Source organism: Pecten maximus, chromosome 4 (assembly GCF_902652985.1).
Source record: "Pecten maximus chromosome 4, xPecMax1.1, whole genome shotgun sequence".
NCBI lineage: Eukaryota > Metazoa > Mollusca > Bivalvia > Pectinida > Pectinidae > Pecten > Pecten maximus.
In genome coordinates this window covers 5,895,417-5,922,789 of record NC_047018.1, presented here as the reverse complement: position 1 = coordinate 5,922,789, position 27,373 = coordinate 5,895,417, and the positions used below count along the sequence as shown (strand labels likewise).

The 27,373-nt window shown below is 37.2% G+C and overlaps 1 protein-coding gene across 3 annotated transcripts in view; it reads left to right on the top strand.

The window, feature by feature from the left end:
- The window catches only part of LOC117325052 (prostaglandin E2 receptor EP4 subtype-like), a 122,078-nt gene that overhangs the window by 16,272 nt on the left and 78,433 nt on the right, over positions 1-27,373 (top strand). The window contains exon 1 of one of the 3 annotated variants that reach the window (XM_033880973.1): positions 17,263-17,341. The exons of 1 other annotated variant lie outside the window; for it this stretch is intronic. The gene's annotated coding sequence lies outside the window, so the exon portion shown is untranslated. Of the gene's footprint in view, positions 1-17,262; positions 17,342-27,373 lie in introns of those variants that run through there. One more of the 3 variants, XM_033880969.1, reaches the window with a different exon arrangement.

Sequence of the window (27,373 nt, the reverse complement as noted above, 5' to 3'; positions counted from 1 at the left end):
GTTAGTGTGTCCTGGTGGTGTACAACACTGATATGTTATGGTAGAGGTGGTAAGTGTGTCCTGGTGGTGTACAATACTGATATGTTATGGTAGAGGTGGTTAGTGTGTCCTGACGGTGTACGATACTGATATGTTATGGTAGAGGTGGTTAGTGTGTCCTGACGGTGTACAATACTGATATGTTATGGTAGAGGTGGTTAGTGTGTCCTGACGGTGTACAATACTGATATGTTATGGTAGAGGTGGTTAGTGTGTCCTGACGGTGTACAATACTGATATGTTATAGTACAGGTGGTTAGTGTGTCCTGACGGTGTACAATACTGATATGTTATGGTAGAGGTGGTTAGTGTGTCCTGACGGTGTACAATAAGGTTATGGTAGACGTGGTTGGTGTGTCCTGACGGTGTACGATACTGATATGTTATGGTAGAGGTGGTTAGTGTGTCCTGACGGTGTACAATACTGATATGTTATGGTAGAGGTGGTTAGTGTGTCCTGACGGTGTACAATAAGGTTATGTTATGGTAGAGGTGGTTAGTGTGTCCTGACGGTGTACAGTACTGATATGTTATGGTAGAGGTGGTTAGTGTGTCCTGATGGTGTACAATATTGATATGTTATGGTAGAGGTGGTTAGTGTGTCCTGACGGTGTACAGTACTGATATGTTATGGTAGGTTGGTTAGTGTGTCCTGACGGTGTACAATACTGATATGTTATGGTAGAGGTGGTTATGTGTCCTGACGGTGTACAATATTGATATGTTATGGTAGAGGTGGTTAGTGTGTCCTGACGGTGTACAATAAGGTTATGGTAGAGGTGGTTAGTGTGTCCTGACGGTGTACAATACTGATATGTTATGGTAGAGGTGGTTAGTGTGTCCTGACGGTGTACAATACTGATATGCTATGGTAGAGGTGGTTAGTGTGTCCTGACGGTGTACAATACTGATATGTTATGGTAGAGGTGGTTAGTGTGTCCTGACGGTGTACAATACTGATATGTTATGGTAGAGGTGGTTAGTGTGTCCTGACGGTGTACAATACTGATATGTATGGTAGAGGTGGTTAGTGTGTCCTGACGGTGTACAATACTGATATGTTATGGTAGAGGTGGTTAGTGTGTCCTGACGGTGTACAATACTGATATGTTATGGTAGAGGTGGTTAGTGTGTCCTGATGGTGTACAATACTGATATGTTATGGTAGAGGTGGTTAGTGTGTCCTGACGGTGTACAATACTGATATGTTATGGTAGAGGTGGTTAGTGTGTCCTGACGGTGTACAATACTGATATGTTATGGTAGAGGTGGTTAGTGTGTCCTGACGGTGTACAATACTGATATGTTATGGTAGAGGTGGTTAGTGTGTCCTGACGGTGTACAATACTGATATGTTATGGTAGAGGTGGTTAGTGTGTCCTGACGGTGTACAATACTGATATGTTATGGTAGAGGTGGTTAGTGTGTCCTGACGGTGTACAATACTGATATGTTATGGTAGAGGTGGTTAGTGTGTCCTGACGGTGTACAATACTGATATGTTATGGTAGAGGTGGTTAGTGTGTCCTGACGGTGTACAATACTGATATGTTATGGTAGAGGTGGTTAGTGTGTCCTGACGGTGTACAATACTGATATGTTATGGTAGAGGTGGTTAGTGTGTCCTGACGGTGTACAATACTGATATGTTATGGTAGAGGTGGTTAGTGTGTCCTGACGGTGTACAATACTGATATGTTATGGTAGAGGTGGTTAGTGTGTCCTGACGGTGTACAATACTGATATGTTATGGTAGAGGTGGTTAGTGTGTCCTGACGGTGTACAATACTGATATGTTATGGTAGAGGTGGTTAGTGTGTCCTGACGGTGTACAATACTGATATGTTATGGTAGAGGTGGTTAGTGTGTCCTGACGGTGTACAATACTGATATGTTATGGTAGAGGTGGTTAGTGTGTCCTGACGGTGTACAATACTGATATGTTATGGTAGAGGTGGTTAGTGTGTCCTGACGGTGTACAATACTGATATGTTATGGTAGAGGTGGTTAGTGTGTCCTGACGGTGTACAATACTGATATGTTATGGTAGAGGTGGTTAGTGTGTCCTGACGGTGTACAATACTGATATGTTATGGTAGAGGTGGTTAGTGTGTCCTGACGGTGTACAATACTGATATGTTATGGTAGAGGTGGTTAGTGTGTCCTGATGGTGTACAATACTGATATGTTATGGTAGAGGTGGTTAGTGTGTCCTGACGGTGTACAATACTGATATGTTATGGTAGAGGTGGTTAGTGTGTCCTGATGGTGTACAATACTGATATGTTATGGTAGAGGTGGTTAGTGTGTCCTGACGGTGTACAATACTGATATGTTATGGTAGAGGTGGTTAGTGTGTCCTGATGGTGTACAATAAGGTTATGGTAGAGGTGGTTAGTGTGTCCTGACGGTGTACAATACTGATATGTTATGGTAGAGGTGGTTAGTGTGTCCTGATGGTGTACAATACTGATATGTTATGGTAGAGGTGGTTAGTGTGTCCTGACGGTGTACAATACTGATATGTTATGGTAGAGGTGGTTAGTGTGTCCTGACGGTGTACATACTGATATGTTATGGTAGAGGTGGTTAGTGTGTCCTGACGGTGTACAATACTGATATGTTATGGTAGAGGTGGTTAGTGTGTCCTGACGGTGTACAATACTGATATGTTATGGTAGAGGTGTTAGTGTGTCCTGACGGTGTACAATACTGATATGTTATGGTAGAGGCGGTTAGTGTGTCCTGACGGTGTACATACTGATATGTTATGGTAGAGGTGGTTAGTGTGTCCTGACGGTGTACAATACTGATATGTTATGGTAGAGGTGGTTAGTGTGTCCTGACGGTGTACAATACTGATATGTTATGGTAGAGGTGGTTAGTGTGTCCTGACGGTGTACAATACTGATATGTTATGGTAGAGGTGGTTAGTGTGTCCTGACGGTGTACAATACTGATATGTTATGGTAGAGGTGGTTAGTGTGTCCTGACGGTGTACGATACTGATATGTTATGGTAGAGGTGGTTAGTGTGTCCTGACGGTGTACAATACTGATATGTTATGGTAGAGGTGGTTAGTGTGTCCTGACGGTGTACAATACTGATATGTTATGGTAGAGGTGGTTAGTGTGTCCTGACGGTGTACAATACTGATATGTTATGGTAGAGGTGGTTAGTGTGTCCTGACGGTGTACAATACTGATATGTTATGGTAGAGGTGGTTAGTGTGTCCTGACGGTGTACAATACTGATATGTTATGGTAGAGGTGGTTAGTGTGTCCTGATGGTGTACAATACTGATATGTTATGGTAGAGGTGGTTAGTGTGTCCTGACGGTGTACAATACTGATATGTTATGGTAGAGGTGGTTAGTGTGTCCTGACGGTGTACAATACTGATATGTTATGGTAGAGGTGGTTAGTGTGTCCTGATGGTGTACAATACTGATATGTTATGGTAGAGGTGGTTAGTGTGTCCTGACGGTGTACAATACTGATATGTTATGGTAGAGGTGGTTAGTGTGTCCTGACGGTGTACAATACTGATATGTTATGGTAGAGGTGGTTAGTGTGTCCTGATGGTGTACAATACTGATATGTTATGGTAGAGGTGGTTAGTGTGTCCTGACGGTGTACAATACTGATATGTTATGGTAGAGGTGGTTAGTGTGTCCTGACGGTGTACAATACTGATATGTTATGGTAGAGGTGGTTAGTGTGTCCTGACGGTGTACAATACTGATATGTTATGGTAGAGGTGGTTAGTGTGTCCTGACGGTGTACAATACTGATATGTTATGGTAGAGGTGGTTAGTGTGTCCTGACGGTGTACAATACTGATATGTTATGGTAGAGGTGGTTAGTGTGTCCTGACGGTGTACAATACTGATATGTTATGGTAGAGGTGGTTAGTGTGTCCTGACGGTGTACAATACTGATATGTTATGGTAGAGGTGGTTAGTGTGTCCTGACGGTGTACAATACTGATATGTTATGGTAGAGGTGGTTAGTGTGTCCTGACGGTGTACAATACTGATATGTTATGGTAGAGGTGGTTAGTGTGTCCTGACGGTGTACAATACTGATATGTTATGGTAGAGGTGGTTAGTGTGTCCTGACGGTGTACAATACTGATATGTTATGGTAGAGGTGGTTAGTGTGTCCTGACGGTGTACAATACTGATATGTTATGGTAGAGGTGGTTAGTGTGTCCTGACGGTGTACAATACTGATATGTTATGGTAGAGGTGGTTAGTGTGTCCTGACGGTGTACAATACTGATATGTTATGGTAGAGGTGGTTAGTGTGTCCTGACGGTGTACAATACTGATATGTTATGGTAGAGGTGGTTAGTGTGTCCTGATGGTGTACAATACTGATATGTTATGGTAGAGGTGGTTAGTGTGTCCTGACGGTGTACAATACTGATATGTTATGGTAGAGGTGGTTAGTGTGTCCTGACGGTGTACAATACTGATATGTTATGGTAGAGGTGGTTAGTGTGTCCTGACGGTGTACAATACTGATATGTTATGGTAGAGGTGGTTAGTGTGTCCTGACGGTGTACAATACTGATATGTTATGGTAGAGGTGGTTAGTGTGTCCTGACGGTGTACAATACTGATATGTTATGGTAGAGGTGGTTAGTGTGTCCTGACGGTGTACAATAAGGTTATGGTAGAGGTGGTTAGTGTGTCCTGACGGTGTACAATACTGATATGTTATGGTAGAGGTGGTTAGTGTGTCCTGACGGTGTACAATACTGATATGTTATGGTAGAGGTGGTTAGTGTGTCCTGATGGTGTACAACACTGATATGTTATGGTAGAGGTGGTTAGTGTGTCCTGACGGTGTACAATACTGATATGTTATGGTAGAGGTGGTTAGTGTGTCCTGACGGTGTACAGTACTGATATGTTATGGTAGAGGTGGTTAGTGTGTCCTGACGGTGTACAATACTGATATGTTATGGTAGAGGTGGTTAGTGTGTCCTGACGGTGTACAATACTGATATGTTATGGTAGAGGTGGTTAGTGTGTCCTGACTAGTGTACAATACTGATATGTTAATGTAGAAGGTGGTTAAGTGTGTCCTGATGGTGTACAATACTGATATGTTAATGGTAGAGGTGGTTAGTGTGTCCTGATGGTGTACAATACTGATATGTTATGGTAGAGGTGGTTAGTGTGTCCTGACGGTGTACACTACTGATATGTTATGGTAGAGGTGGTTAGTGTGTCCTGACGGTGTAGAATACTGATATGTTATGGTAGAGGTGGTTAGTGTGTCCTGACGGTGTACAATACTGATATGTTATGGTAGAGGTGGTTAGTGTGTCCTGATGGTTTACAATACCGATATGTTATGGTAGAGGTAGTAAGTGTGTCCTGATGGTGTACAATACTGATATGTTATGGTAGAGGTGGTTAGTGTGTCCTGACGGTGTATAATACTGATATGTTATGGTAGAGGTGGTTAGTGTGTCCTGACGGTGTACAATAAGGTTATGGTAGAGGTGGTTAGTGTGTCCTGACGGTGTACAATACTGATATGTTATGGTAGAGGTGGTAAGTGTGTCCTGACGGTGTACAATATAAAAGCGTTTGGGTTGGGTCGGTTAAGTACAGATGTATGCCTTGGTGCCGTACAATACTGAGATTGACAGGCACATCTAGGAGTTAAACTCCATTAAAGTTGATGTTCCTCTGTGGAGTTAGTTTGGTGTAATCACGTCCTATTTTTTATTGTTGTTGTTGTGACGCTTGACATTTTCGGATGATGTTCCTTGTTCATGCCTTCACTTTTAACTTATAATCAGTGTGAAATCTAGAAATCGACTTTCTCATTATAAAACCCAACGCGAAATTGCTTTCACTTCTAAAACAGTTAGCATTCATTACCTGATGACTACACTCAATTGAAAACGTATTTCTAAAATTGAAACTATAACAGCATTATTATGTTACAGTGCCTAGTGTCACTCTTAAGTACAGCATGATTAAGATTGTACATGTTTACGTATTACCGTTAAGGGAATGATGCAAATTGCCGAGGGAAGTACATGTGTAATAGACGAAGTTTACATTTCAGATCAGCTTCGCGAGAACTCTTATAATTAAAACGTATTATTTATACGTTATGAACGACTTGAGGAGGTGGCACCTTTACCCTCCAAACGCCATTATCCTAGCGGATCTCCTCCTATTAAGTTTGTTTCTTATTGCACACTTTCAAACTTGTTTATCTGAGAGTTGGTTTATTGAGTGATCATAATTCGAACTAGATGTCTGAACCTTTACAAGCACTAACCTAATATTATAGGTAATGTAGGTACCGTTCTATGGTTCTCGTAAAACCTAACCTCCCTCAAAATGTTGGTACCGTTCTATGGTTCTCGTAAAACCTAACCTCCCTCAAAATGTTGGTACCGTTCTATGGTTCTCGTAAAACCTAACCTCCCTCAAAATGTTGGTACCGTCTATGGTTCCCGTAAAACCTAATCTCCCTCCAAATGTTAATACCGTCTATGGTTCTCGTAAAACCTAATCTCCCTTCAAATGTTAATACCGTTCTATGGTTCTCGTAAAACCTAATCTCCCTTCAAATGTTAATACCGTTCTATGGTTCTCGTAAAACCTAATCTCCCTTCAAATGTTAATACCGTTCTATGGTTCTCGTAAAACCTAATCTCCCTCCAAATGTAGGTACCGGTCTGTGGTTCTTGAAAAACCTAACTTCAAATGTTGATACCGTTGTATGGTTCTCGTAAAACCTAATCTCCCTCCAAATGTTGGTACCGATCTGTGGTTCTCGTAAAACCTGACATCAAATGTTGATACCGTTCTATGGTTCTCTTAAAACCTAATCTCCCTCCAAATGTTAATACCGTTCTATGGTTCTCGTAAAACCTAATCGCCCTCCAAATGTTGGTACCGTTCTGTGGTTCTCGTAAAACCTAACCTCCCTCCAAATGTTGGTACCGTCTATGGTTCTCGCAAAACCTAATCTCCCTCCAAATGTTAATACCGTTCTATGGTTCTCGTAAAACCTAACTTCAAATGTTGGTAACGTCTATGGTTCTCGTAAAAACTAATCTCCCTCAAAATGTTGGTACCGTTCTATTGTTCTCGTAAAACCTAACTTCAAATGAAGGTAGGTCTACCGTCTATGGTTCTCGTAAAACCTAACTTCAAATGTTGGTGTACCGTTCTATGGTTCTCGTAAAACCTAACCTCCCTCTAAATGTTGGTACCGTCTATGGTTCTCGTAAAACCTAATCTCCCTCCAAATGTTAATACCGTTCTATGGTTCTCGTAAAACCTAATCTCCCTCCAAATGTTAATACCGTTCTATGGTTCTCGTAAAACCTAATCTCCCTCCAAATGTTGGTACCGTCTATGGTTCTCGTAAAACCTAATCTCCCTCCAAATGTTAATACCGTTCTATGGTTCTCGTAAAACCTAATCTCCCTCCAAATGTTAATACCGTTCTATGGTTCTCGTAAAACCTAATCTCCCTTCAAATGTTAATACCGTTCTATGGTTCTCGTAAAACCTAATCTCCCTTCAAATGTTAATACCGTTCTATGGTTCTCGTAAAACCTAATCTCCCTTCAAATGTTAATACCGTTCTATGGTTCTCGTAAAACCTAATCTCCCTTCAAATGTTAATACCGTTCTATGGTTCTCGTAAAACCTAATCTCCCTTCAAATGTTAATACCGTTCTATGGTTCTCGTAAAACCTAATCTCCCTTCAAATGTTAATACCGTTCTATGGTTCTCGTAAAACCTAATCTCCCTCCAAATGTTTATACCGTTCTATGGTTCTCGTAAAACCTAATCTCCCTCCAAATGTTTATACCGTTCTATGGTTCTCGTAAAACCTAACCTCCCTCCAAATGTTAATACCGTTCTATGGTTCTCGTAAAACCTAACCTCCCTCCAAATGTTGATACCGTTCTATGGTTCTCGTAAAACCTAACCTCCCTCCAAATGTTAATACCGTTCTATGGTTCTCGTAAAACCTAACCTCCCTCCAAATGTTGATACCGTTCTATGGTTCTCGTAAAACCTAACCTCCCTCCAAATGTTGATACCGTTCTATGGTTCTCGTAAAACCTAACCTCCCTCCAAATGTTAATACCGTTCTATGGTTCTCGTAAAACCTAACCTCCCTCCAAATGTTGATACCGTTCTATGGTCTCGTAAAACCTAACTTCAAATGTTGGTACCGTTCTGTGGTTCTCGTAAAACCTAACCTCCCTCCAAATGTTAATACCGTTCTATGGTTATCGTAAAACCTAACCTCCCTCCAAATGTTGATACCGTTCTATGGTTCTCGTAAAACCTAACTTCAAATGTAGGTACCGTTCTATGGTTCTCGTAAAACCTAATCTCCCTTCAAATGTTGGTACCGTCTATGGTTCTCGTAAAACCTAACTTCAAATGTAGGTACCGTTCTATGGTTCTCGTAAAACCTAATCTCCCTTCAAATGTTGGTACCGTCTATGGTTCTCGTAAAACCTAACTTCAAATGTAGGTACCATTCTCTGGTTCTCCAAATGTAGGACTGTATCTTTAAACTCTCAAGTCCCATAGTCAGTGATTTAAACCTCTCCAGTCCTATAGTCAAAGGGTTAAACACCACCTGACCCAAAGTCAATTAGGTTAACCTCACAAGACCCATAGCAAGTGAGGTTAACCTCACCAGATCCATAGTCTGAGGTTAACCTCACCAGATCCATAGTCAGTGAAGTTAACCTAACCAGATCTATAGTTAGTACGGTAAACATCGTCAGACCCACTGTCTACTTAAATAATGTACATCCTATAAATTATTTGTAGACCCGGCGGTTTGTGCCAGCATATGTTGATACCCCATCGCTGTATTCGGATACGTAACATGGGAATCGACATCGAAACACTATCAACACTGATCGGACATTATAACAGGGGATTGATATGTATCGTGCTTTGTTAAAACGTGTCCACTGTAGCAGAGAAATCTGTTGTTAGCTTCGCTTGGTTTTGTATTGGTAAAGGTCCAGTCAATGGCTGTCATTAGGATTTACGTACTTGTATAGAGATGACTGACAGAAATCTGGTTCTACGGGCAGTGGTTTATTCTGTATGCCTGCAATCGCTTTTTGGCATGTGACGTATGTTATGTATGTTATCGCGATTTATATAAAGACAAGCTAAATCATGCAGGCCTATATGTTTACACATGAGTCGGACCTATTTAATTTATTACTTACATCATACTTTTATTACTTACATCATCCACTATAGTAGACACCCCCCTCCCCCTCAACCATCACTCATCCCCAACCAACACTGCTTATCTTGTAGCCTCCTTACTTATAATACGAAATAACTGTGTAATTAGGCTGTCACTGCCACGTTTCTTGCTTCATGGCATTTTTATTTTACCCTTATTCACATGAAAAGCATCAAGCGAAAATAATATTGGATGATTATTGAATTTACAGTCGAAAAGTTATTGTATCATGGGATCTAAAAGCGAGAGGATCCCATGATACATTAACCTCTCGCCTGTAGACCCCTTGACACAATAACCTCTCGTCTGTAGACCCTATGATACAATAACCTCTCGTCTGTAGACCCTATGATACAATAACCTCTCGCCTGTAGACCCTATGATACAATAACCTCTCGTCTGTAGACCCTATGATACAATAACCTCTCGCCTGTAGACTCTATGCTACAATAACCTCTCGCCTGTAGACTCTATGATACAATAACCTCTCGCCTGTAGACCCTATAATACAATAACCTCTCGCCTGTAGACCCCATGATACAATTACCTCTCGCCTGTAGACTCTATGATACAATAACCTCTCGTCTGTAGACCCTATGATACAATAACCTCTCGCCTGTAGACCCCATGATACAATAACCTCTCGTCTGTAGACTCTATGATACAATAACCTCTCGTCTGTAGACTCTATGATACAATAACCTCTCGCCTGTAGACCCTATGATACAATAACCTCTCGCCTGTAGACTCTATGATACAATAACCTCTCGCCTGTAGACCCTATGATACAATAACCTCTCGTCTGTAGACCCCTTGATACGATAACCTCTCGCCTGTAGACTCTATGATACAATAACCTCTCGCCTGTCGACCCCATGATATAATAACCTCTCGTCTGTAGACCCTATGATACAATAACCTCTCGCATGTAGACCCCATGATACGATAACCTCTCGTCTGTAGACTCTTTGATACAATAACCTCTCGCCTGTAGACCCCATGATACGATAACCTCTCCTCTGTAGACTCTATGATACAATAACCTCTCGCCTGTAGACTCTATGATACAATAACCTCTCGCCTGTAGACCCTATGATACAATAACCTCTCGCCTGTAGACTCTATGATACAATAACCTCTCGCCTGTAGACCCTATGATACAATAACCTCTCGCCTGTAGACCCCATGATACGATAACCTCTCGTCTGTAGACTCTATGATACAATAACCTCTCGCCTGTAGACCCTATCATACAAAAACTTCTCGCTTGTAGACCCCATGATACAACAACCTCTCGCCTGTAGACCCTATGATACAATTACCTCTCGCCTGTCGACTCCATGATACAAAAACCTCCCGCCTGTCGACCCCATGATACAATTACCTCTCGCCTGTAGACCCTATGATACAATAACCTCTCGCCTGTAGACCCCATGATATAATAACCTCTCGCCTGTAGACCCTATGATACAATAACCTCTCGCCTGTAGTCCCCATGATACAATAACCTCTCGCCTGTATACCCCATGATATAATAACCTCTCGCCTGTAGACCTCATGATACAATAACCTCTCGCCTGTAGACCCCATGATACAATAACCTCTCGCCTGTAGACCCCGATACAATAACCTCTCGCCTGTAGACCCCATGATACAATAACCTCTCGCCTGTCGACCCCATGATATACTAACCTCTCGCCTGTAGACCCTATGATACAATAACCTCTCGCCTGTAGTCCCCATGATACAATAACCTCTCGCCTGTAGACCCCATGATATAATAACCTCTCGCCTGTAGACCTCATGATACAATAACCTCTCGCCTGTAGACCCCATGATACAAAAACCTCTCGCCTGTAGACCCCATGATACAATAACCTCTCGCGTGTTGGCCCCATGATATAATAACCTCTCGCCTAAAGACCTCATGATGGTTTGGAAGAAATATAACCCTCCAACGGTCACCAGTACTATGCCACGATATTATTTTGGTATTTGTACATTTATTTATGTAACTCCTTAACAACTGAATAAAGTCTGGGCTGTAGAAGTTGATAATGACTTATTCCTGTAAATGGGATCACTGGATATTGCTAGATACCCAGCATTGAGCAATATTGACCACTTTGATAAAATATGACGGCTGTTTGTGTATGTTCATTACATGAACGTTGCATTTACTTAGTACGAGAAGTTTATATATGCCATGTCATATTTTTTCATACCTGAACATCATCAGAATTAAATAGTTAAGGTATTGATGATTCGTTGATTAAATATCGTATCCATATGGCTCTAAACTGATATACATGTCGAAAAGTTGTCTCCCTTACTATGTTAATTCTTTCCTTTGATTGATCTAGTGCTATAACCTACGACAAGCTGCGTATAGGAAGTATGGCATGAGTGAAATAACGGCACTAATTGAATGGCTGCCATCCAACGAAAAGGATGGAAAATAGACGCGTTAAATCTTTTTTGTATGCTAAGGTTAGACCCACAATTAAATGTTTTAACAATGCAATAAAACAGGACGATGCAACAAAACGGGGCGAAAAAGCCCGATTTTGGAAACTAAATTTCCCCATTATTGACATTGACTCGGAAAACATACAGCATTTATTATTTAGATTTTTCCATATTCCATGAGTGTACAGTGATTAACAGAACGGAATCATTCAAGCTTTTTTGTCCTAGCGTATAAAACTCCTTCACCATATATTTGTTTTCATTAGCGTATTATACTCCTTGACTATAAATTTGTTTTATCCCCCTATCAAGATATTTTCCTGGAACATTCATAGAGATGTTTGTAATTAGTTTGTAAAGCATAATTTTATAGGACAGTTTGATGATTGAGACATTGTTTTTCTAAATGAATGCTGGATTAATGACAATTTTCAGTGAAGGGATTTGACGTTTTCAAGAGAAGCAAATGTAAAGAGGGTGGTATGGTTTGTTTATTCAAGTCACGGAGGAAATAATACATTGGATTAATTACTGGTGAAGCCGACATCGTTGTGTGGGTAACTTGACGGTTAATAGTCTAATGATGCTATTTGTACTTACGTTTGTTTTGTATATATATACCACCAGAAAGATTTTATGATATTGATGATGTTGATATTTTTGAAATAATAGAAACTGGCATTGCTAACTTTAGCAGCATGGGACATGCGCTTATTGCTGGTGATTTTAATAGCAGACCAAGTAGAGATCCTGACTTGATAACGTTTGATGTTCTGCATAATACATAACACATTGAACGTCTGATGTTTCTTCTGTTAACCAATTTGGGTGTCGTCTATTACAAATGTGTAAAGTAAGTGATTTTCGAACTTTGAATGGTCGAACTCCAGGAGATACAGACGGTACTTGTACGTTTTATAACGCCTTAGGTATAAGTACTATATTATGTTCTTATCCATCAATTGTAATGTCGGAAAATTCGATAAATATTCTGACCATGCTCCATTTTTTACTTGAGTGCAGCTACCGGTAGCAATAAGTGTTGTGATACAGGCGATAATCTCTGTTAAGTCAGTTCTGTAACATGGATATATGATGCTAGGATGAATTCTGTAACATGGACATATGATGCTAGGATGAATTCTTCCGCATGTGTTAATGAAAATAAGGAATAGATAGTTAGTTCATTGAATGATTTAGGAAATACCAGACAGCATTGATTCTTGTCTGAAAGTGTTACTGAATAACGTCCATTCTGTTTTTGATACGTTTTGTTTAAATTATAAAAGCTGTGATTACGTGTTACTATTCATGTCATGAGTGGTCTAAACATAAGGTCGAGGAACCTGATAAACTATGGATGGATAGTAAACGTTTACAGAAAGTGTACAGAAAAGCTCTGTCTTCTTTTAATAGATGTAGATCTTCTGGCATTAGAGAGGTTTTAGTTCGTCATAACAAAAATGTAGCAGCTGAATGAAGTAAGACTTAATCGTAATTATCATCAGATGAGGGTGACACGTTAAACATTTTAAGGAAACACGACCAATAATTATTTAATAAAAAGACTCATGATGTTGGAAATCTATCCTTAAATTGTTTACAAACAAAACATTGCTAATATCTCAGTTGATTCCTCTCCTGGAAATACAGACCATGTTACAGATAACGAAAGCATCTACTCTGAGCTTGATAACGATTTGAGTCTCTATGTGTTATTAGCTTCAATTAAGGGATTATCTAGGGGTAAGTCATCGGGTTTAGATACCGTACTTAATGAATGTTTATAGAGTATACAGTGATGTTTTTGGCCCAGTTCAATTAAAATTATTCAACACCATTTTACATGTAGGTTATTTTCGAAAGTTTGGTCGGAAGGAGTTATCATTCCTTTGCAAATGAATGATGATAAAAATGATGTTAATGATAATAGGGGCATTACATTATTAAATCATACAGCTTAGTTGTTTACCTCCCTTTTGTATAAATGTCTGCTTATATGGAGTAAGAGCGAAGGTGTTGTATCTGATGCTAAGTTTGACTTTAAGCCGTAAAGCGGTACCCGAGAGGCAACTTTTGTTTTTAATAGTTTGAAAACGAAATCTTTACAAAACAACAAACGACTTTACTGTGTATTTGTCGACTACAGAAAAGCGTTTGATAGTATTTCACATGATAAGCTATGGTTTAAACTATGGAAATCTGGTGTAAGGGGAAGTTTGCTGAATATCATTACTTTTTATACTGTATGAAAGTTTCGATTCTTGTGTAAGGCTGCATAGTAAATTGTCTCCATTGTTTTAACTTATTTGTCGGTTTATTACAAGAGGAATGTTCGTCTCCGATTTTGTTATCTTTTTTTTGTCAATGACATGGAATTAGAATCATTCTTATTTAATTGCCATTGTTATCATCTTTAACTACTTAATCCGTTCTTAATTATGTATGCAGATGATACTGTGTTATTCTCCAAAGATATTGTTTACCTCCAAGATAGCTTGACTTTTTAAAGTGGTATTCGGAGCGTTGTAATTGGAGAGTAAATGTAGATAAAACGAAAATAGTGATATTTAGAAAAAAAAGCGATTATTGCCATATTAACAGTGGAAATATAATAGGAAAGCTATAGAGGAGGTCAATCAGCTTTATTATTTGGGCTTGATTTTTAATTATAACGGGAAATTTATAGTGACGCAGAGTAACATTGCCTTATAGGGCAGAAAGGCTTATTATCTCCTCAATCGTAAGGTAAAGAAGTTTATATTAAATGGAAATACTAAATTATCATTATTTGATACTTATATGTCATGCATTTTTGATTATGGTTGTGATGTCTGGGACATCAGCACCGCGCCACAAATTGAAGATGAAACTCATTTTACATTATTGTGTCAAACCTATTCAGAATTAAGAGTCAACTATATAGATACATACTTTTACCATCGAATATCGGTCTACAAAATTACGGAACTGTTCTCTAGCAATAATGTTTAAACTTTAAGAAACTTATGGATAGATATTTAATCCATCCTAGTGCTAAAAGTAAACCACTTTCCTAGGATTGAGATATTGTTTACATTTGTCATCTTGATAACGTTATGTATTGTGTGTCTTGTTTACAAGTACAGGATGCTTGTGAAAAGCGTACGATTTTCAATGATATCCATTTCGATATAGATACTTATGTATACCAAAGTAGCTCAATATATAATATGAACAGTTTCTTTGATATCTTTGATTATCAATATCGGGAGAACATTATTTCCTACTTTCCAAAACGATGTCATTGCTTATTTGTATATTACTATTTTTTTTATTTTTTTTTGTAATTGCGTCGCATTGAGCTGTATTTTAATTATGTTTTGAAGAGTGCTTGCTGTGTTCTCTGCCGTCTTGTAAAATTAAATATGAATGTATATTACAATCCTATATGCTGATGCATACGAAATAAATACAATTGTAAATTGTTTTTATTAGCGTATTATACTCCTTGACCATATATTTGTTTTATTAGCGTATTATACTCCTTTGCCATATATTTGTTTGTATTAGTCTATTAAACTCCTTGACCATATATTTGTTTTTATTAGCGTATTATACTCCTTGACCATATATTTGTTTTATTAGCGTATTATACCTATTGCCCATATATTTATCACTAGCCCTCCACCTCTGGGTTGCGAGTTCGAAATCTACGTGGGGCAGTTGTCAGGTACTGAATGTAGGCCGGTGGTTTTTCTCCGGTTACTCCGGCTTTCCTCCACCTCCAAAACCTGGCATGTCCTTATATGACACTGGCTGTTAATAGGACGTTAAACAAAATAAACCAAACCATACTACATCCCTGATCATTTGACGTTTGGTTTATTATAAATTTAGTACACTTGCTGTCTCCACCGTGGATACCTACAGTTATATACACTTTTGATTTGGTTTATTTTACTCTCTGACTCTATCATACAGTTCTAAATACTTGTGCCACAACATTGCTATAGGATGTTATCGTTATTTTTGTGTGTAAGTTAGTTGCTAATTGAAATTCGATAAAGGCATGCTTGTTCTTAGCAGCATAAGAAACATTTAAGTATATCATTCACAGCCTACACTTGTGTAAATATTAAAATTGTATATCTATATACTAAATGTACAGGCGGTACATTTAAAGCTGATAGAATTGCTGTATTGTGTCTACAAATCATTATGAATAATTTACACCTAAAATATCTACATTCATCTAATACATGTCTAGGGTAAATGACTACGGTCTGAGGATCTACTGGTAAAGCCAGATATATATACCATCAGTTTTCATGTGAACGATATATTGTATAATGTTATATGACAAAAATTCTTCATAATACCATAATATATTTAACTTGTGATTACCTTTATATAACGTCAGCCTAATAAGATCGTTCACATGTATTTTTAAATCGACAATGTAGTTATAATTACGGTTTGTGACCGCTATCACTTCTCCCCACATTGCAGTATATTTAAATATTTTATTTCGAACCGACAAAAGGCTTGATCAAATCAAACTAGAACATTATTTTTCACACAATACATTTATGTATACATTAAATTACTGAAATAACTAACGTCAATTAACGTTGACCTGGCCCTAAGCCATGTAAAAATTACATCGTGTGAAAATCAATGTAAACCTAGAAGTAATTATGATAGTACAAGTAACGTCTTACATAATAATTAAGTGACTGCGGAATCACTATGGTTGCCTTCCGAGTTTCTGTTGCCGCCTTTCCTTTTCTCCGACTTTCGAGTTTCCGTTGCCGCCTTTCCTTTTCTCCGACTTTCGAGTTTCCCTTGCCGCCTTTCCTTTTCTTTGTCTCTCGTGTTTCTGTTCCCGACTCCTTTTCTCACTCTCTTCAGGTTCTTTTGCCATTTTTCTTTTTCTTTGTTTCGAGTTTCCTTCTTGCCATCAGTGACTCAGTGAAACTTTGTAGTAACATTCCTCCGCCTCCGGCATATCTGTTGTTCGTCTGTCTCTGTCTCTGTGTCTCTGTGTCTCTGTCTCTATGTCCCTCTGTCTCTCAGTCTCTCTCTCTGTCTCTCTCTCTCTCTCTCTCTCTCTCTCTCTCTCCATTTAGAATAAGGTAATACCTAACTACTTTAAGTAATCAAATTCTTAGCATCTAGTTAATTTCATGTGATACACCATAAAAACGAAGTAGGTATCGATTTTGTTATGATGGCATCAGGTATGTTGCGACACGTTGTTTTGACCCTTCACATTCTGCCTATGTTTTCGGTTTTTAGTAAATACACTTGAGGTCTCAGGGGAGCTACTACTGTCATTTCCAGGAGTTCAGTGTGATGACAAACGTAATTAAATGTAAATGATAAAGTATTTTACACGAATTAAATGAATAATTTATCAGGTGCTTTCATTGCAAGGTATATCGCACACAATTGTATGTACACATTTCTGTCAACCTCTCACCACATGATCACGTGACTGTAATTGATTTTCATCAGAGCTGTGAGTGTGTAATGATGACACTATTACTAGCCGGAAGTACCTAACCAGGTAAGTCTACTATCAATAATTTAAATTAACATTCATTCATTTACAATAGATTATGAATGCTCTGGTATCCTGATTGTGTCATTACAGTCCCATTGTCAGTAACAACCTACACGGTCACATGAGGTGTGTCTGTAACCATACCGGCGACGAGGTACATAACGAGTTTACTATTATATAAATATTTCCTTTATCAGGTAATGTGGTAAGATATCCAGGAGGGAAATATGTACATTATAATCACTTTAAACCAGGTAGACGAGAAATACATACAATATGATAGACTTGTAAGCTGACTCTGGTCTCCAATGTGTAAGTGCTGTACTGTACATGTTTGAGTATACCGATATATTCTCATTTACTACCTGAAGTAGTGTGTGGATACACATGTACTGGTCGTTTATAAGTAAGTGCCTTGCCCATTAAAATATGTATGGATTATAATCTAAGCATATGTCTTTAAATCCAAAACATGTTCATGAGCAAGGCCAACTTACAAAGGTTCATGTGATGTCCCATTTATATATCCTTATTTATACTTTCCTAGAAAGTGAACGTTCTAATAGGTTCTCCGTGAGACGTTTATCATTTTCATCTTTTTGGGTTTTTTTTTTTTTTGTGTTTTTTGTTTTTTTTAGGTTTTTCTTTAGTTTTTTTTTGTGTTTTGTTTTTTGCAAAAAGCGAAATAAACACTTTTTGATAATGCCCTTCGAACTGTAAATGCTTATGATATTATAATGGTTTTCATGAAATTGAATTCGAGTTACGCAATAAATAGAATCTTACACTCGTTTCATTGAATTAATAATGATGAAACTCAATAATCATATCAATCAAAATAATGTAATTCAAAACATAAGTTATAATATAGACTCAACTAAATCAAACATTCGACCTTGACACAAGGTCAACAGATCGACTCGCTTGATACAAAGAAACATAATAACTATCTTTAATAGTGGCAATACATATACCTGGCATCTGTTATTGACCTCCATTTTGTTTAAATTTGTGTAGTCAATATACAGTCGGACATTAAGAGATGCTGTATATGTACACTATAGACTGTAGATGAGTGTTCTACAGACAAATGTATAATTAGATATTAAGATATTTGATATATGGAGAATGTACAATTATATATTAAGTGATTTTCTGTAGATGTGAGTTCTATAGAGAATGTACAATTAGATATTAAGACAATTAGATATTAAGACAATTAGATATTAAGACAATAAGATATTAAGATAATTAAATATTAAAACAATTAGATATTAAGACAATTAGATATTAAGACAATTAGATATTAAGATAATTAAATATTAAAACAATTAGATATTAAGACAATTAGATATTAAGACACTCAGATATTAAGTTGCTGTATATTGTGTAATCAGTGACTTCTACACAATCAATGAACGACTGGAAATGAAGGTCGCGAGGTCAACAGCTACTGTAGGTGGTGCGTGTTCATTAGATATATACTTGTACAATTAATGATAAAGATTATATCGTCCCCTTAAAAGTGCGCCAGTCGAGAGTACTGTCATTAACTGGCAAGAAAATCAGTTTTATTAACTACTGAAATGTGTCACTTTAAATGTGTTTTGGGGAGACATTATAGAGGTGATCACGCCATTGGCGTGTACTTTAACAAAACCCGTAAATTAACAGAACACACATACATGTATATATATATAATACAAACCTCACCTAAATATACTTTTTGCATAGACATTCCTTTACCTAAACACACCAATCCTGTCAAAATATCTAATCCCTTTACATACAAACACAAATTCCCCAAACACGTCAAAATATCTAATCCCTTTACCTACACACACCAAAACCCATCAAAATATCTATCCCTCTACCTACACACACCAATCCCCCAAACACGTCAAAATATCTATCCCTTTACCTACACACACCAATCCCTCAAACCCGTCAAAATATCTAATCCCTTTACCTACACACGCCAATTCCCCAAGCCCGTCAATATTTCTAATCCCTTTACCTACACACACCAAACCCGTCAAAATATCTAATCCCTTTACCTACACACGCCAATTCCCGAAGCCCGTCAATATTTCTAATCCCTTTACCTACACACACCAAACCCGTCAAAATATCTAATCCCTATACCTACACACACCAATTCCCCAAACACGTCAAAATATCTAATCCCTTTACATACACACAACAATCCCCCGAACTTGTCAAAATATTATATTTTATCACTTAATATAGTTTGATCCATTTACATTCTAAAGCATACATCTTGATGGTTTGTTTTTAATCAACACCAGTGAGTACCAATTTGATCATTCTTAAACCGATATCAATATCTGTAGAATATCTTCCGGTTTCTCCAATAAACTATTTAAATATAAGTTTTAATAGGGATACGTTATTTCTTATTTTTTGATACGCCACAAAAGTCCCTTTCGAGCTTGCTCAAATAGGCGATTTTTTTTGCCGTCAGCTTTTACCATTGTAAAAATTATAAATCACATCTAACTATGAGAACGAGTCATATCAAGTTCCTTATCAAGTTCTTTATTGTGTCAAATAAATAGGTTTATGGACTTATTCCTTTCTTTAGAAAAAAATGCAAGTTTTGTGTTCTCTCTGTTTATACCTAGATTTCCATTTCGTCAGTATTTTTGGAACTTATTGAGCATAGTTTGTGACCCTCTGGTGTTTCCGACATTAGGAGTGTACCACCAACGTACAGGAAAATTTCACAGAAACGTCAATAGTATCCAAACATAGCTGATGATTTTGATCAAGCAGTCGATATTTTTCTCCATAAGAAAATCTTCTAAATAGTTCAGATTAAGTACAAATAAAATGGCGAATAATGTTCACTTTCTTTTAGCCCGATATTGGAGGTGAACATTTGCGATACTTCATCACACGATTACAATTCTGTCTCCTGACTATTTAAACCCCGAATACATCCGCTAATGCCGCCAAATTCCATTATCCTTTCAAAAGGTAACCTAAAATTTCTCTGGAAGACAGACTGATTTGAATACATGTCACTCCGTTACATAAATGATCTTACTTCTTAGAAAACTGTTTTACGTTAATAATCGTATCTACAAACAAAACAAGATAGCTAAAGATAAACTTATGCCGTCACAGTTTGTTGTGTTGGACTAAATTTATTCATAATATGTCCAGGTATAACCATGTGGTTTAATGCACATATATCAACACTTTCATGACGTAATTTACCTCAGGCTTGTGTGTATGTACAGTATTTACTTTTATATTATAGACGCTATCATTATAATCTACTGGTGATGGTAGACTGAGCAGCTTGTCAAGGTCGACAACGTTTAATTCGTGAATTGCACGTTTAAACTAGAAACGTGTAAAGTAAGGGCTGTGATGTATGTAGACCACGTCGTTAATATCCTGCTGATAAGGCGTTTAAATATACCCAAGGGGAGTATTGGTGGGGAACTGTAGGCTAGGTGTTCGTAAACTCTAGGGGAGTATTGGTGGAGAACTGTAGGTAATGTGTTCGTAAACTCTAGAGGAGTATTGGTGGAGAACTGTAGGTAATGTGTTCGTAAACTCTAGGGGAGTATTGGTGGAGAACTGTAGGTTATGTGTCCGTAAACTCTAGGGGAGTATTGGTGGGGAACTGTAGGTAATGTGTTCGTAACCTCTAGTGGAGTATTGGTGGGGAACTGTAGGATATGTGTTCGTAAACTCTAGGGGAGTATTGCTGAGGAACTGTAGGTTATGTGTTCGTAAACTCTAGGGGAGTATTGGTGGGGAACTGTAGGTTATGTGTTCGTAAACTCTAGGGGAGTATTGCTGAGGAACTGTAGGTTATGTGTTCGTAAACTCTAGGGGAGTATTGGAGGGGAACTGTAGGTTATGTGTGCGTAAACTCTAGGGGAGTATTGCTGGGGAACTGTAGGTTATGTGTTCGTAAACTCTAGGGGAGTATTGGTGGGGAACTGTAGGTTATGTGTTCGTAAACTCTAGGGGAGTATTGGTGGGGAACTGTAGGTTATGTGTGCGTAAACTCTAGGGGAGTATTGGTGGGGAACTGTAGGTTATGTGTTCGTAAACTCTAGGGGAGTATTGCTGGGGAACTGTAGGTTATGTGTTCGTAAACTCTAGGGGAGTATTGCTGAGGAACTGTAGGCTGTGTGTTCGTAAACTCTAGGGGAGTATTGCTGGGGAACTGTAGGTTATGTGTTCGTAAACTCTAGGGGAGTATTGCTGAGGAACTGTAGGCTGTGTGTTCGTAAACTCTAAGGGAGTATTGCTGAGGAACTGTAGGTAATGTGTTCGTAAACTCTAGGGGAGTATTGCTGAGGAACTGTAGGTTATGTGTTCGTAAACTCTGGGGGAGTATTGCTGAGGAACTGTAGGCTGTGTGTTCGTAAACTCAGGGGGAGTATTGCTGAGGAACTTTAGGTTATGTGTTCGTAAACTCTAGGGGAGTATTGCTGAGGAACTGTAGGCTGTGTGTTCGTAAACTCTAGGGGAGTATTGCTGAGGAACTGTAGGTAATGTGTTCGTAAACTGTAGGGGAGTATTGCTGAGAAACTGTAGGCTGTGTGTTCGTAAACTCTAGGGGAGTATTGCTGGGGAACTGTAGGCTGTGTGTTCGTAAACTCTAGAGGAGTATTGGTGGAGAACTGCAGGTTATGTGTTCGTACACTCTGGGGGAGTATTGCTGAGGAACTGTAGGTTATGTGTTCGTAAACTTTAGGGGAGTATTGGTGAGGAACTGTAGGTTATGTGTTCGTAAACTTTAGGGGAGTATTGGTGGGGAACTGTAGGTTATGTGTTCGTAAACTCTAGGGGAGTATTGTTGAGGAACTGTAGGTTATGTGTTCATAAACTCTAGGGGAGTATTGCTGAGGAACTGTAGGTTATGTGTTCATAAACTCTAGGGGAGTATTGCTGAGGAACAGTAGGTTATGTGTCCGTTAACTCTAGGGGAGTATTGGTGGGGAACTGTAGGTTATGTGTTCGTAAACTCTAGGGGAATATTGCTGGGGAACTGTAGGTTATGTGTTCATAAAATCTAGAGGAGTATTGCTGAGGAACTGTAGGTTATGTGTTCGTAAACTCTAGGGGAGTATTGGTGGGAACTGTAGGTTATTTGTCCGTAAACTCTAGAGGAATATTGCTGGAGAACTGTAGGTAATGTGTTCGTAAACTTTAGGGAAGTGATATCGATAGACATATTAGTGATATAGATAGACATATTAGTGATGTAGATAGACATATTGGTGATGTAGATAGACATATTAGTGATATACATAAACATATTGGTGATGTAGATAGACATTTAGGTGATGTAGATAGACATATTAGTGATATAGATAGACATATTGGTGATATAGATAGACATATTAGTGATATAGATAGACATATTGGTGATATATATAGACATTAGTGATATAGATAGACATATTGGTGATGTAGATAGACATATTGGTGATGTAGATAGACAGGAACGTGATGTAGATAGACATATTAGTGATATAGATAGACATATTGGTGACGTAGATAGACATATTAGTGATATAGATAGACATATTGGTGATGTAGATAGACATATTGGTGATGTAGATAGACATATTGGTGATGTAGATAGACATATTGGTGATGTACAAAAACATAGTGGTGATATACATAAACATGTTGGTGATGTAGATAGACATGTTAGTGATATAGATAGATATATTAGTGATATAGATAGACATATTAGTGATATAGATAGACATATTAGTGATATAGATAGCCATATTAGTGATATACAAAAACATATTGGTGATATAGATAAACATATTGGTGATGTAGATAGACACGTCCGTGATGTAGATAGACATGTTAGTGATGTAGATAGACATGTTAGTGATATAGATAGACATATAAATGCTATAGATAGACATATTGGTGAAATAGATAGACATTTAGGTGATGTAGATAGACATATTAGTGATATAGATAGATATATTAGTGATATAGATAGACATATTAGTGATATAGATAGACATATTAGTGTTATAGATAGACATATTAGTGTTATAGATAGACATATTGGTGATGTAGATAGACATATTGGTGATGTAGATAGACATATTGGTGATGTAGATAGACATATTGGTGATGTAGATAGACATATTAGTGATGTAGATAGACATATTGGTGATATAGATAGACATATTAGTGATGTAGATAGACATATTGGTGATGTAGATAGACATGAACGTGATGTAGATAGACATATTGGTGATGTAGATAGACATATTAGTGATATAGATAGACATATTAGTGTTATAGATAGACATATTGGTGTTATAGATAGACAAATTGGTGATGTAGATAGACAGGAACGTGATGTAGATAGACATATTAGTGATATAGATAGACATATTAGTGTTATAGATAGACAAATTAGTGATATAGATAGACATATTAGTGATGTAGATAGACATATTAGTGTTATAGATAGACATATTAGTGTTATAGATAGACATATTGGTGATATCGATAGACATGTTAGTGATATAGATAGACATATTAGTGATGTAGATAGACATATTAGTGATATAGATAGACATATTGGTGATGTAGATAGACATATTAGTGATGTAGATAGACATATTGGTGATATCGATAGACATATTGGTGATGTAGATAGACATATTAGTGATATACATAGACATATTAGTGATATACATAGACATATTAGTGATGTAGATAGACATATTAGTGATATACATAGACATATTGGTGATGTAGATAGACATATTGGTGATGTAGATAGACATATTGGTGATGTAGATAGACATGAACGTGATGTAGATAGACATATTGGTGATGTAGATAGACATATTAGTGATGTAGATAGACATATTGGTGATGTAGATAGACATATTAGTGATATAGATAGACATATTAGTGATGTAGATAGACATATTAGTGATATAGATAGACATATTGGTGATATATATAGACATATTAGTGATATAGATAGACATATTGGTGATGTAGATAGACATATTGGTGATGTAGATAGACATGTTGGTGATGTAGATAGACATATTAGTGATATAGATAGACATATTGGTGATATAGATAGACATATTGGTGATATAGATAGACATATTAGTGATGTAGATAGACATATTGGTGATGTAGATAGACATATTGGTGATGTAGATAGACATGAACGTGATGTAGATAGACATATTGGTGATGTAGATAGACATATTGGTGATGTAGATAGACATATTAGTGATATAGATAGATATATTGGTGATGTAGATAGACATGTTGGTGATGTAGATAGACATATTGGTGATGTAGATAGACATATTGGTGATGTAGATAGATATATTGGTGATGTAGATAGACATATTAGTGATATAGATAGATATATTGGTGATGTAGATAGACATATTAGTGTTATAGATAGACATATTAGTGTTATAGATAGACATATTGGTGATGTAGATAGACATATTAGTGATGTAGATAGACATATTAGTGATATAGATAGACATGTTGGTGATGTAGATAGACATATTAGTGATGTAGATAGACATATTAGTGATATAGATAGACATGTTGGTGATGTAGATAGACATGAACGTGATGTAGATAGACATATTGGTGATGTAGATAGACATATTAATGATATAGATAGACATATTGGTGATATCGATAGACATATTAATGATATAGATAGACATATTGGTGATATCGATAGACATATTGGTGATGTAGATAGACATATTGGTGATATCGATAGACATTTAGGTGATGTAGATAGACATATTGGTGATGTAGATAGACATATTGGTGATGTAGATCGACATATTAGTGATGTAGATAGACATATTAGTGATATAGATAGACATTTAGGTGATGTAGATAGACATATTGGTGATGTAGATAGACATATTAGTGATATAGATAGACATATTAGTGATATAGATAGACATATTGGTGATGTAGATAGACATATTAGTGATATAGATAGACATATTGGTGAAATAGATAGACATTTAGGTGATGTAGATAGACATATTAGTGATATAGATATACATATTGGTGATATATATAGACATATTAGTGATATAGATAGACATATTGGTGATGTAGATAGACATTTAGGTGATGTAGATAGACATATTAGTGATATAGATAGACATATTGGTGATGTAGATAGACATATTAGTGATATCGATAGACATATTAGTGATGTAGATAGACATATTAGTGATGTAGATAGACATGTTAGTGATATAGATAGACATATTGGTGATGTAGATAGACATATTAGTGATATAGATAGACATATTGGTGATATCGATAGACATATTGGTGATGTAGATAGACATATTAGTGATATAGATAGACATATTAGTGATGTAGATAGACATATTAGTGATGTAGATAGACATATTAGTGATATAGATAGACATATTGGTGAAATAGATAGACATATTGGTGATGTAGATAGACATATTGGTGATGTAGATAGACATATTGGTGATATCGATAGACATATTGGTGATGTAGATAGACATATTGGTGATGTAGATAGACATATTAGTGATGTAGATAGACATATTAGTGATATCGATAGACATATTGGTGATGTAGATAGACATATTGGTGATATCGATAGACATATTGGTGATGTAGATAGACATATTGGTGATGTAGATAGACATATTGGTGATGTAGATAGACATATTGGTGATGTAGATAGACATATTGGTGATGTAGATAGACATATTAGTGATGTAGATAGACATATTAGTGATATCGATAGACATATTGGTGATGTAGATAGACATATTAGTGTTATAGATAGACATGTTCGTGATATAAAATTGTACCGGGTGGGCATCTTAATGAGTGAATAGATATATGCAGACATAAGGAAGTTCGTGTTTAACTCTAAGTGATACAGAAATATTCACTGTTTTATCAATTAGAACTGATAATTATTTACATAAATAGTATCACTAAGGATTAACGTTTCGTTCAGAAATAGTTACGTTTTATTTTGTTTTACCGGAAATGACGTTATCATTTTGTTTTCTGTGGTGAGGATGAACCCGTTAGTCCAGCATGGTTGACTGGCGAGAGAGAGATCATCGGGTACAAGTTTAATTAGTGTATCTCGGTGTCTACTTCTTTAATCTCTACAACCTCAATTTGTTTCTATTTATCCTGTGTACTGGTATAAACTTAATCCACATATCGTTTATTCACTTTTACCCGTAATCTATTGTCCGTTGTCCTGAACACAATGGAACACAACGGAGTACATTTGACTGGTGCATACTTTAATTTTGCATTATATATCTGACGGAGTTAAATGTCAGATTATGAATATGGAGTAGTGTATGAGATTCTTGTAGAGTTCTTTGTCGTTTTTGTTACACACATACTGAAAATATTCTTGTTGTCGATTGTCCATTCAGAGACAGTAAAACCCTGTTTCTCCTTCTGTGTTTACAAGTTGCAGCTAATAAAATATCCAATGACTTGTCGCCATTATCACGTGACACATTTCTACTGTTGACATTACAATACAGAGTTTCGAGATATGCGGGTTGGTGAAGATCATAGATCAGTTTAATTGTCGACATCGTAATATCATTTGATGGATTATCTGTCATTGTTTACTGTCTGTACCATGATTCATTGTTTACTGTCTGTACCATGATTTATTGTTTACTGTCTGTACCATGATTCAGTGTTTACTGTCTGTACCATGATTCATTGTTTGTTGTCTGTACCATGATTCATTGTTTGTTGTCTGTACCATGACTCATTGTTTGTTGTCTGTACCATGATTCATTGTTTACTGTCTGTACCATGATTTATTGTTTACTGTCTGTACCATGATTCAGTGTTTACTGTCTGTACCATGATTCATTGTTTGTTGTCTGTACCATGATTCATTGTTTGTTGTCTGTACCATGACTCATTGTTTGTTGTCTGTACCATGATTCATTGTTTACTGTC